The sequence below is a fragment of the Leopardus geoffroyi genome, chromosome A1, assembly GCF_018350155.1.
Source record: "Leopardus geoffroyi isolate Oge1 chromosome A1, O.geoffroyi_Oge1_pat1.0, whole genome shotgun sequence".
NCBI lineage: Eukaryota > Metazoa > Chordata > Mammalia > Carnivora > Felidae > Leopardus > Leopardus geoffroyi.
In genome coordinates this window covers 140655441-140668927 of record NC_059326.1, presented here as the reverse complement: position 1 = coordinate 140668927, position 13487 = coordinate 140655441, and the positions used below count along the sequence as shown (strand labels likewise).

Below are 13487 nucleotides of genomic sequence, written 5' to 3'. Positions count from 1 at the left end.
ACAAGTGAGGGAGTGGCAGAGACAGGTGGGCAGAGGATCCAAAGCGGGCTCCGCACTGACAGCAGCAAGTCCGATGTGTGGCTGAACTCACGAACCATGAGGTCATGACCTAAGCCAAAGTTGGATGCTCAACTGATTGAGCCACCCAGGTATCCTCTTTGGTCATTTCTGTACAAAACGATCTTGTGAAAAAATAACACACAGTCCACATTAAAAATTAGTGATTCATGTTAAAAAAAATTATACAGAAAAGCATCATCCAAAGTTAAACACTAAATATTTTGACATAAACACTTTTAATGCTATTTCTGGAAATATCTACCCATAAACTCACATAGTATTCATTATATGAATATACTGTATTTTACCTGTCCAACTGCTGACCATTTAGATGCTAATTATTCACCATTACAAATAATGTTGCAGGAGGGGTGCCTGCGTGGCTCAGTCGGTTAAGCGTCTGACTTTGGCTCAGGTGATGATCTCGCGGTTCGTGGGTTTGAGGCCCGCATCGGGCTCTTTGCTGACAGCTCAGACCCTGGAACCTGCTTCAGATTCTGTATCTCCCTCTCTCTCTGCTCCTCCCTGGCTCACATTCTCTCTCTCAAAAATAAAATAAAAACATTAAAAAACTTGGGGTGCCTGGGTGGCTCAGTCGTTTAAGCGTCTGACTTCAGCTCAGGTCATGATCTCGCGGTCAGTAAGTTCGAGCCCCGTGTCGGGCTCTGTGCTGACAGCTCAGAGCCTGGAGCCTGCTTCGGATTCTGTGTCTCCTCCTCTCTCTGCCCCTACCCTGCTCATGCTCTGTCTCTGTTTCTCAGTAATAAAATAAACGTTAAAAAAATTTAAACAAAAAAACAAAAACATTAAAAAACTTGGGGCGCCTGGGTGGCTCAGTCATTTAAGTGTCTGACTTCGGCTCAGGTCATGATCTGACAGTTCGTGGGTTTGAGCTCCACTTCAGGCTCTGTGCTGAATGCTTGCTCAGAGCCTGGAGCCTGCCTCGGATTCTGTGTCTCCTCTCTGCCCCTCTTCCGCTCATACTCTAATTCTGTCTCTCAAAAATAAATAAGTGTAAATTAATTAAAAAAACATTTAAAAACTTAAAACCCCAAATAATGCTACAGGAAACCTACCTATATACAGATACATATTTGTGTATGTATCTTATTTGTTACAATAAATCCCTAAAAACAAAACTGCCACCTTGAAAGACACACAATCAAAGCTTTCAAAACATATTGTCGAATTGTGTTCTAAAAAAGAGATGATACTCATTCTTTGTGAGTAAAGGTTAACAAAACACCATTCCCTCCGTGAAAGAATCTGACTTCTTTCATGGTGTTTTTTTTTTTTTTTTTTTAATTTAAATCCAAGTTAGTTAACATACGGTGTAATCATGATTTCAGGAATAGAATTTAGGGATTCGTCACTTACACAAGCACTCATCCCAACAAGTGCCCTCCTTAATGCCCATCACCCACTTAGCCCATCCCCACACCCTAAACCCCTCTAGCAACCCTCAGTTTGTTGTCTATATTTAAGAGTCTCTTATGGTTTGTCTCCCTCTGTTTTTATCTTATTTTTCCTTTCCTGCCTCTATTTTCGTGTGTTTTGTGTCTTAAATTCCATATGAGTGAAATCATATGATATTTGTCTTTCTCTGACAGACTTGTTTCACTTATTATAATACCCTCCAGTTCCATCCATGTTGTTGCAAATGGCAAGATTTTCTTTTTGATCATGGAGTAATATTCCATTATTTATATATATGTCATTATACACACACACACACACACACACACACACACACACACACCCATATCTTCTTTATCCATTCATCAGTTGATGGACATTTGGGCTCTTTTCATAATTTGGCTATTGTTGAGAGTGCTGCTATAAACCATGGGGAGCATGTGCCCCTTTCAATCGGCATTTTTTGTTATCTTTGGATAAATACCTAGTAGTGCAATTTCTGGGTCACAGGGTAGTTCTATTCTTAATTTTTTTGAGGAACCTGTTTGTTTTCCAGAGTGGCTGCACCAGTTTGCATTCCTACCAGCAATGGAAAAGGGTCCCCCTTTCTCCGCATCCTTGGCACCATCTATTGTTTCCTGACAGGAATCTAACTTTTAACTTTCTAGCTCTGTTCCCCTAGGAACCTGATAAGCATATTAGTAAGCATAATTGCTGAGGACAAAACACCTCATTCATCAACTGCATCTTGATTTGAAGGAATTATATTAAACTTATTTTTATTGTTTTATTTTAGAGACAGAGCATGAGTGGGGGGAGGGACAGAGGGAGAGATAGAATCCAAAGCAAGCTCCATGCTCATGAGCCCCCAACGTGGGGCTCAATGCCATGACCCTGGGACCACTGGACCTGAGCAGGAATCAAGAGTAGGATGCTCAACACACTGAGCCATCAGGTGCCCGTTACTTGAAGAAATATGTTTAGGTGTTCCTGAGTTTGGGGACTGCTAACTTGCACACTCCTTGTAGGGAACTGGGAAGCCCAATGGAAGGTGTTAAAATGGACATTGGCTCCTGGGGCTAAGGTCCTATGCCAAGAAGGCTCCTGCACCCACCAAGGGAAGTCTCACTCCTCAGCACCTAAGCTGTTACCTAGCCTACAAAAGACAACAGCTTGCAGATGGCTCTGTGGTTAACTGTGTGGAGTGTCACGACGTCTCCCACTGAAGAGCAAACACTTGTTGTGCCAGCAGACTGGTTTTCGGGCTTCTCTATCCTTCTGAGCAACTGGGGCCAGATGTGGCTCATAGCAGTTAAGAGAATGGACACTTAGCTGAACCTAAGAACCCATTGAAGACTGGGACCTTACTCCACCACGTATCCAAGAGAATGCCATTTTTCTTGCTTCGCTTATCACCACAGAATACTATCCATGAAAACCTAGCAAATCTGAGATCCAAAAAATGTTAAGTCTGCATTCTCTTTTGTTAGTTGTTGAGGGTAAACATTTTTCCAAACACATATGGTTCCATGGCCCTTTTTTTCCCAGGAATGCCCATTAATGAAATTTTGAATTTTAAGTGTTTTTTTTTTTGGGAGAGTTTACCTTTCTTTGATATCCACTTTTCCTCAAAACCAGTATCAAAGAACAAAGAACAAATGACATTTTAAACATGGTAACTAATTTTACTACTGACTTCCAATATGATATTTGTATCCGCACATATTAGACTGAACATTCTTCAAATTAAAATAGGAATTATGTATTCATAATTCAAAGCTAGAAAGACAGGATACATCCCTTAGTTTAAATTCAAGGTCTTTAGAGATTATCAGGGATAAAAAACTATTTACACAGCCTCTACAGACTTCATTACCGAAGGCTCACGCCAAACAAGTCATTAGAATTAAAATTAGTCGGCTGACATTTTCAAAACCGTAATATTTTATGAACCACTTCTCAACTCATTATTACATGGGACAACTATTCCTGTTAGAACGAAGACCGTATCATGCAGAACAAATGAAATGTCACCGTCTTCAACTGTTCCTCTGTAAAAGGTACTACAAAATGAAACAGAATTGGGACACCAATTTGACAATAAATTATATTTTTTAAAAAATTTTCAAAAAAAAACAAAAAAATAAACAGAACTAAACAGATAGGAATGGAAAAGCTTCAAAAAATTTAAGGAAAATAAAATCAAGCCACACATTAAGAAACGATAAAAAAAAAAAAAAAACATTGTATCTCTTCAGTTAGTACCTAATTTGCATTTTCCTCTTCTCTTTTTACAACTCAATTTAAAAATATACATGACCTAATTTACAAAAAGCTATAAAAATAATTTAGTACGAGAAACTGAAAATGTGACAGTAAAATTTAAGTAGGAGACACACATAAAATGTCTTCTAAGAACCCATTTTATATCTGTAATTAAGTGTTTAAAGTTTTTTTTTCAAGATTTTATTTTTAAGTAATCTCCACACCCAACGTGGCTCCAAGACCAAGAGTTGCACGATTCACTGAATGAGCCAGCCAGGTGTTCCTGTTAAGTGTTGTTTTTTAAGGCGTAATACTTGTATAAATACTCTGCTAAAGTTTGAATATACCTCAAATTTAACATTCTTTTTTTTTTTTAATTTTCTTAAGTTTATTTATTTATTTTGAGAGAGAGAGAGAGAGAGAGAGAGAGAGAGAGATAGCACAAGTGGGGGAGGGGCAGAGGGAGGGAGACCGAAAATCCCAAGCAGACTCCGTGCTGTCAGCTTGGAGCCTGATGTGGAGCTCGAACTCAGGAAACCGTGAGATCATGACCTGAGGCAAAACCAAGAGTCGGACACTTAACCAATGGAGCCACCCAGGAGCCCCAAAGTTAACATTCTTAATCAAAAACTAAGCTAATGAATACCTATTATCCTTGATATGTTTGCACTTCTATTTCCCCACATATGCAATGTTGGGATCATCTAGAATTTTATTTTATTATTATTTTAAAAATATAATTTATTGTCAAGTTAGCTAACATGGAGCGTATACAGTGTGCTCTCAGTTTCAGGGGTAGATTCCCATGATTCGTCGCTTACGTACAACACCCAGTGCTCATCCCAACAAGTGGATCATCTAAAATTTTAGATCCATCCTTTCATTTTCATGTTACATAGCAAAAATTTAGGCAGCTACACATTTTATTAGTTTTTCTAATTTCATCTGTATCCAATTTTCCTCTTTCTTAATTTTATCTTTGTTTTTGTTCTATTTAAGCATAAGTGTTCAGTAAGTATATGTTAAGGAGGTAAGGTGAATAAATTATAAATAGCACATGGTTTATTATTTTCATTTTCTCCTTGGGTGCCGCTTCTTCTTGTTCAATCTAATGCCACTTTCGGAGTGTTGGTTTCCCTCAAAGGTCTGGCATTTCCTGATTTGGGGCTCATCTAGGGGCTTGAGACTCACTTTCTGCCATTGTTGACCACAGGATCCCGACAGGAGCCAGCCTTAGGGAGACTGCGTGGGAACACAGGGCTGACACCACAAGGGTGCCCCATGTCCTGCCTTCTTACATCAGGGCTCCCTGTGCTTTCATGGGGTCATTAGCTATCTTGGGGACTGGCATGCTACATTGCCATCAGCATCTGCACTTACTGCTGCCAGGAAGGATCAAGTCAGTGGGTCCACATTCAACATCACTGATTTTGGAGCTCTCTTTTTCCTGCTTCCTTGGAGCAAGCCCCAGGACAGCTCCCAGCTCTGCTGCATCCTGTGATTTTTGAGCTGGGTTCTTCTGTCTTGTTTCTCAGTCAATCCAGTCCTGTCTTTCTGGCCAGTGGATGGCATTCTTTCTTATTGCAAGTAATTTAAAAAAAAAATTTTTTTTAACGTTTATTTATTTTTGAGACAGAGCATGAACAGGGGAGGGACAGAGAGAGAGGGAGATACAGAATCAGAAACAGGCTCCAGGCTCTGAGCTGTCAGCACAGAGCCCGACGCGGGGCTCGAACTCACAGACTGTGAGATCATGACCTGAGCCGAAGCCGGACGCTTAACCGACCAAGCCACCCAGGCGCCCCAGTAATTTTTTTTTTAATTACTACTTTAGTAATTTCATGTCAGTTTTGGAAAGGGACGAGGAGAGTTGTGCTCAGTCAGTGACCTTGACACAACTGTTTTCACATTATTTCCTTCGTCTATCCGTTCATTTAATCACTATGCATGGAATATCTACCATGTAAAAAATATTTTCTCTACCACACTCTTCCTAAAATAAACGTGTTTAAGCTTCCACAAAATATGGGTTTGTTGATGAGGCGCCTGGGTGGCTCAGTCGGTTGAGCATCCGACTTTAGTTCAGTTCATGATCTCACAGTTTGTGGGTTCCAGCCCTGCGTCAGGCTCTGTGCTGACAGCTCAGAGCCTGGATCCTGCTTCAGATTCTGTGTCTCCTTCTCTATCTGACCCTCCCCTGCTCATGCTGTCTCTCAAATAAATGTAAAAAAAAAAAAAAAAAAAACTTAAAAAAATACAGGTTTGTTGGTAATAGAAATTGTCACTATTATACTAAACAAAAGTGCTAATTTTCCCCTGTGGGACTGAAGAAATTAGGCGACTTATTTCAATGATACTTTCTACTTCTCCATTATACGCTGTAATATTTAATACAAACCTCAAATAAGCAAACATCCTGGTTTAACTAAAACTGACCACAAGGTGGTGCTAAGAAGTTACCTTCTGAATCAGAGAATCTTCACTTTTAAAGTTATTTCAAATAACAGATTTTCTCAAATTAGTATGGATCAGTTAGAAATCTCATTTGCATATAGTACATACATTCGCCAGAAATGTCTAAATGTTAATGCATTTTTTTTAACTTGGCTTCAATTTTCAACCATTATTGCTTCCAATGTTGAACTTTAAATTATTAGCTCTTAAAAAAATGCTACTTGTCACGGTATGGGAGACTGATAATGAATTTCTGCGTGGGAGGCGCTTCCAAGAGGATTACTCAAAAGGGCAGTTTATTCTGTACTTATCCACTATTCCCGTGCTGAAAAGAACCTACAAGAGCAGCCCTCTCCTTCCCAAGCATTTAAATTCAAATGAGACCCTTCATTACCTGAAGCATATAGGAAATACAGAGTCTTGATCTTGAAGCAATAATTAAAAAACCCGCCTGTCCAATATAAAAAAAAAACAACAAGACACCAATTTCTTGGAGTTCTTCAACACAGCTTTTTAAGCACCTTTCATGCCTAACAGTCAACACAAAGGGCTAAGAGGGTTCCAAAGGAAGCCAAGGAATTAATATCACCAAAGCTTTGCTTCCCCCAGATACGAAAGCACGTGGTATGAAATAAGGAGTCTCTTATCACACCAAAGGGAAAGCACACTTGTGTTGCTTAGAGAGGCCAGTTTCAGAGAGGTTGTCCTGAGGTAGGTAAAGCACCGCTGGTCCATGTGCTCCCATTTGTATTAATAATATCCATTCAAGCACAGGAAGCAACAAAGTAAAAACAAAAAAAATCTATCAGGGTTTATCCTACTACTTTCAATATATACGTTAAAAGGTGCCATAGCAACGAACTGCACACTCGGAAGGCAGGGACTGAATTTGTTTCAGCTTTTCTGGATCAAATCGTCGGCAGCTCACTTTATGCTGTAGGATGTGAGATGAATGGCTGTCAGTCCAAGGGTCAGGCTGACCACGAAGACCACGGGACTGGAATCCTAAGACCCGGATCGCGGTCACAAGACTGGCGCCACCTAGACGTGTGACTCTGAGCAAGTCACCTAACCCATGCTTTCGGCCCCCTCATCTGTGAAAGAAGCATCGGGACTAAAATAACTTCTCAAGGTCTTTCCAGTTCCGAGGTTCCTAGATTTCTCATTTTAAAACTTCTTCAGATTAACAGCTTAGAGGCCTCTGCTTACGTTCAAGTTGGATGCTGTTGTTAGAATTTTCTTAGGAGTGTGGAAATACCTGACTCCCTTCTGCTACGACTGAGCCAGTTACAGCCCAGGATCTGGTGTCACACAGCCTGGCTTTGAATTCCAACTCTGCCATATACTAGCTGTGTGACCTCAGGCTCTCTGTACCTCCAATGACTTTGTTATAAAATGGGATTATTAACAGCCTGTACCACACAGGTGTGCTGTGAGGATTAAGTGAGACTGCCCCTGTTAAAAAGTACTTTGAATAGTGCCAGGCATCAGTCGGTTAAGCATCCAACTTTAGCTCAGGTCATGTTTGTGAGTTCAAGCTCCCGTGTCGGGCTCTGTGCTGACAGCTCAGAGCCTGGAGCTTGCTTCGGATTCTGCGTCTCCCCATCTCTGTGCTCCTCCCCTGCTCACACTCAACCTCTGTCTCTCAAACTGAATAAATGTTAAAAAAAAATTTTTTTTAAAGTGCCAGGCATAAAATTATTTGTTTTATTATCACTATGATCCTTGTTAAATAAGTGTGTCCTTTATTAACAAATGAATAATAAGCAACCTAATAACAGCACATTAATAACTCATCACATCAGTTTCCCCACTTTCGACACTAAGAATCTTTTACTATTTTTCCCTCACTGGCTCCATGTTTGAAATCATTTTTTTTTCTACAGAACCAAATTATTTTCCCATCTTTGTCACATACATCACTGCCAGTACCCTGTCAAAATCCAGTGTTCTAATATTCAATTAAAAATAAAAAAGATCCTGAGGCAGCCTTACCATAGGGAAATCAGTTCAGTTAACACAACTAAAAAGTTAAAAATATGTACGCCAGAGACGTAAATTTGGGATCAGTGGTGCTTATGTGCTGTGTTAGGTGACGGCATGATTGGCATGATTCACAGCCTCCAAGAGTTTAGAGTTTAGCAGGACAAAAAGGCAGAGCCATGATACTAATTCAGGATAGGAGGGGGAAAGTGTGGGGGGAGAATTCTGAACAAGAAGTGATCTGAAAGCTACGTGAGGTGTAACCGTCCTCATCTTCATCCCACATACTGCCATCTCCACACATCCCTTCTGAGAACACAGAATTAGAGCCCGCCCTTTGGGTTAAGGAACAATTTCTAGGAGCCTATTGATAAATGCAAGCATGTTGTCTATCAGTTGATCTGGTATGAGCCATCAACTGTTTTTTTTTTTTTTTTTTTAAAGGTCAAGGGTCCTATAGAGCATAAGACAGGCAAAGTTCTACATTAACCCCTGAGGCCCAGACACAACATCAACCTGGTAAGGAAGGCAGCCGCCGGGCTGTGGAAAGGCTGCAGAGGAGCCCTACTTCACTAAGCGCTCAGCACACTCGGGACAACTGCTTCATCAGAAGTGGGGTCGCCACAGCCATTCTCACAAATGTGTGCTGCTTTGGCACCATCACTACATGTGAAAACATGGCCGCTGGGACAGTCATGACATCATCACAGCAGGAGCATTAACCATGACATAGAGGGGAGGTGGGCAGATCTTTCTTTAGCTTATTGTTGCCAGGGTCTTAACGGCCCAGGAAACTTTATACAGTAAGAAAAGCAGAATCCAGAACCCTAATCTATCAAATGAGAAAAATCATTATGAACAGATGGCTTGCAAGGGATTCCTTGGAGGGTAGTTGATTTCAGGTCTTAAAGCAGAAATAATCATGGTAGCACTGGAACATCCTGTTGTAACCACAAAGCAAGGATATTTCCAAAAATGTCAGGGCCAGGGCTACAAGGATAAAGGGGCTGGCCCCAAAGAGTTTCCACTGACCAAGGTGAAATCAGTCTGGTCCATCAAAATAGAACCTATAGGGGCGCCTGGGTGGCTCAGTCAGTTAAGCATCTGATGTCGGCTCAGGTCATGATCTTATGGTTTGTGGGTTTGAGCACCGCGTTGGGCTTTGTGCTGACAGCATGAAGCCTGCTTGGGATTCCTTGTCTTTCTGCTCCTCCCCCACTTGCATTCTCTCTCTCAAAATAAATAAATAAACTTAAAAAAAATTAAGATACTAACCTAGTTAAGTCTGTGAAAGGCCAGGAGTTCAAACCAACAATCAAAAAAGAATGGTACAAATTGTACGAAAGCAAATTGCAAAACAAATTGATAAAGTAAGACGTGCATAATTATGTGCATTGATTTCAGCAAGGTGGGAAGTGTTATTAAAATACAGGTGCTTTGTTTTTTTCTACATCTGTCTACAGGGTAGAGATATGTACTTGTTTTTATATTATTTACATTATACTTACACCGCAAGAAGAGAAACCAAGAACTCTAAGCCAGAGTGTGGTAGAAAACCAAGAAAGTGACCCACGATAAGAAATGATGGAAGAACACAGTTTGTGACAATAACAGTGAGTGAAAAGAGGGCCTGACAGTGACAGTCACACAATCGTTAAGCAGAGAGAAGATCCAGAAACATGATCTGAGATGATAAATTAGCCAAATGGCCCAAAGAACATTAGGTAGAGTCAACCCTTCATCTCATGGGTGAGAAACTTCTAGAATGCCCAACTAATTTCAAGAAAACGTTCCAAAGGCATACATAAGCTTCTAATAATGTTAACAGATCTGGCCAATACATCATTATGACAGGACAATGGGTTATGTAACATGGCCAAGTGAGACTTAGGTGGTAAACCATTTCTGGGTAATGGGGGATGGGATAGTGGTGGGGACCAGATTGCAAATAAAAACCTACCTGAAAATGAAAAAAATTTCAGCTTGATACTTAAAATTTAAAAGGTCAGACTGATTTCACCAGTCAGGTTTATCCTGATGCCTGGTAGGCAGGGTCTGATTCACCTCGGGGGAAGAAGCCAATTGGTACCATGTGCTGCCCGACAAGTGACTGATCAAAATCATATCTGTAACCTGGGGACGTTTGAAGGTGTTCTTTTATTTCTGGTGCCCTTAAAATTATGTCAACTCAGGCTATGGATCAATGTATAATAGCCCTAGGATGAGTCAAAACTAGTGTATAAATAATTACACTAGGGAAACTTACCATGCAGATCTTTCAGAATAGGTTTAAGTGGGGTAAGTCTGTAATAATGTACCTGGGTTTTTCATCTGCACTTCAAGTTACTTGACATATTCCAAAAATCAGTTCTACTAAAATTTGTAAAGGAATTCAATTTTATAACCAGTGTTTACACATTTAACAGTTGTTTAATAAGTTGAGCAATAAGCAACATGTAAAAAGTGTTCTTCTCCATGCATAAAAGCCCAGATGGTTAAACAATCATTAGCAGTAACTTGTTAGCAAGGCTCTCACTTCTTAAACTGGTTTCTTTTCATTGTAGACTTTCATACATTCCTAGTGAAGCCACAAAGGGAAAATACGCCATGTATACATTTGAAGTGCAATTATGCCAGGAGAGTCACAAACAGTGTTTTTTACCTGGTGGTGTGATAACGGGTACTCTGTTTTTTTTTTAAGCTTATGTATTTATTTTGAGAGACAGAGTGAGTGGGGGAGGGGCAGAGAGAGAGAGAGAGAGAGAGAGAGAGAGGGAAAGAGAATCCCAAGCAGGCTCCACCCTGTCCGTACAGAGCCCGATACGGGGCTCACACCCATGAACCGTGAGATCATGACCTGAGCCGAAATCAAGAGTCAGATACTCAACCAACTGATTCACCCTGACGCCCTGACAATGGGTACTTAAAGCTAGTTTTCCTTTGATATTTTTTTCTGAGTTTTCCGACTGTTCCCAAGATGAGAATGTAAATTTTCTATTTTAAATAAGAAAAAAGGTAACAAACATTTCTTTGAAAAAAGCATGAGGTCACCAATCACGGAGGTGAGGATTTCCTCTGGGGCTGCTGTGCTGTCATTCACTGTCCCTTCAGCTTGATAACACCAAGCAGACAAAGGGAGCAATGAGCTGCAGCGAGCAAGACCCGGGTCAGAAATATGAGTAAAAAGGTGAGGACCAGGCAGGAAAAGAGAGAGGAAAGCAGACACAAACAGGAAGCAAAGGCAAAACCCCAAAGGATCTTAATGAAGTTTAAGCCCACATCAAGAAGACAGGAAACAAAAGACAAGTCGGCAGGGCTGAGAGAGAACTTTGCAGATCATACCAGGCCCAATGGGCTGAGGCAGCGGGATGGTAGTGCCTGGGTACCCAGGGGATCTTTCCACCTGGCTCCTGATCTATCTACTCAGAACCTCTGACCCGCCTAATTTCCCGCCCAGTAATGACGATTCAGTACACTAGGAATGCTGCTGTATCCCCAGCCAGGATATAATGGCTGGATATGTATTTGTTCATTTCCAGCATCACTTCTAATTATCTAGTGAGAGCAAACCCATTGTACTTATTCAAGAGCTCTGCTACCTGGTTTCCAAACACGTCTTGCCCAACAGAGCAGAATATTGGCCTCATTTGAGTGACTGTACCCTAAACCAATGAGAAAAAATATTTTGATAAAAAAAAAACAGTAGACTAGGGGTGCCTGGGTGGCTCAGTTAGTTGAGCATTTGAAAAAACTGTAGACTAAAAAATAAAAAAACAAGAAAAAAAAAAGAAAGAAAACAACTTTGAATATATGCCAAGAAGTAGCCGTACAGTAAGTTTACGACAGAGAAAAGCAAATAGCATTCTCCCAGGGAATGCTATTTATTGGGCAAACATTAAAGATCCTATTTAAGGTCAGATCTGGTGATTGACAGGCTTATTAGGAATCTGCTGAGAATGAGTAACAGTAATGGAGACTTCCATGGTAAGTAACTGCCTGAATGACAAAATAATCCTAGAAACTATACCAACATCTGCATACAAATGGCAAGAATAAGAAGGTGCCTTTTCTTTATTTACCAAGCTGTTGAAGCCACTGTTAAAACTATCACAAACACATTCGTAAATCTCAGGGCAGTTCTACATAATTTCTGTGGAAGAACAGTGACATCACTAGGAAGGAATTTAGCACACCATTTCTTCATAAGCAGCTTAACATTAACACCCCAGGGGTCCACCTCAAGAAATCAATTTAAATTTGTCCAAGATACTCCAAGAGCATGCCACAGATTTGGAGATTAGCACTATGATGCGTGGATATGATAATGACATTAACTAATGGTAGCTAGCTTTCATAGGTCACAAAATCATTCTAAACTATGAAAAATAATTTGACAAGGAATGTTGGGCAACACATCTGAAATTATTCCTCACAATAAGCACTTGTGCACAAAAAGCTTTTAGAAACACGGCTGGCATAATGATATACTAGCCACACATGAGGAGGCAGGCAGAGAATTGTTTTTTCCACCCCTGATTCTAAATTACAAGAATAAAAAGAAATTACGGCAAAGGCACCTAACATTTGGTCTATATTTGTGGCAGCTGTCATCTTCCAAAGAAATCTTGCAAGTACTGATCAGGGGGGAAAAGTCAAATTATATGACATAATCAAATTCTTTTCTAGTAGGCCAGCAGTGCAATGACTTATTGTAGAAACCTTTTCCTTTGGAGAGGAAAAGAGCCAGGAAGAAGTTAATATAAACCTCTATGCAGAAGACTCTGCCAGGAAAATGACTTGTAGTGATATAAACACAAGGCAGATGTTCTAAAAGAAATTTAAAATTTAATTAGACATGAAGTCTTCCACCATTACCTGTGTGTATGCAAGACAACAGCCACAAAGTGGGTTTTTAGAATCGTCTTTGTTACCATCTAAAGATAACATTTCTTCCAGGCCAGTAAGATAAAAAATGATCTGTGAGCTAGCAGAATTTAAGCAATTCCAAAAATAAGGTAAAACAATTGCTTTAAAATAATGAATGTATCTTGATTTGATGCATTTGTATCAACTCCTATGCTGCTTCTTTATCCTTATGGTGCAAGTTCTATTGAGCAAAGGTCAAAAGAAACTATCTTTATATTGGACTTTACCAGCCTATGGTAAGAATTGAAGCTAAACAATAATTTAAGAGTACCAAAATTGTAATGACCATTAAAGCTGCTCATTTGATGTATTTTGGCTATATTTGTAAAGTAGACCATAACTCAAGAATGTGGTAACATATTATGAGATTTCCTAGAAGTTTC

The 13487-nt window shown here is 40.0% G+C and overlaps 1 protein-coding gene across 3 annotated transcripts in view; it reads right to left on the bottom strand.

Moving 5' to 3' along the window:
- Positions 1-13487, bottom strand: part of IQGAP2 (IQ motif containing GTPase activating protein 2) — a 298032-nt gene that overhangs the window by 123458 nt on the left and 161087 nt on the right. The window lies entirely within an intron of this gene.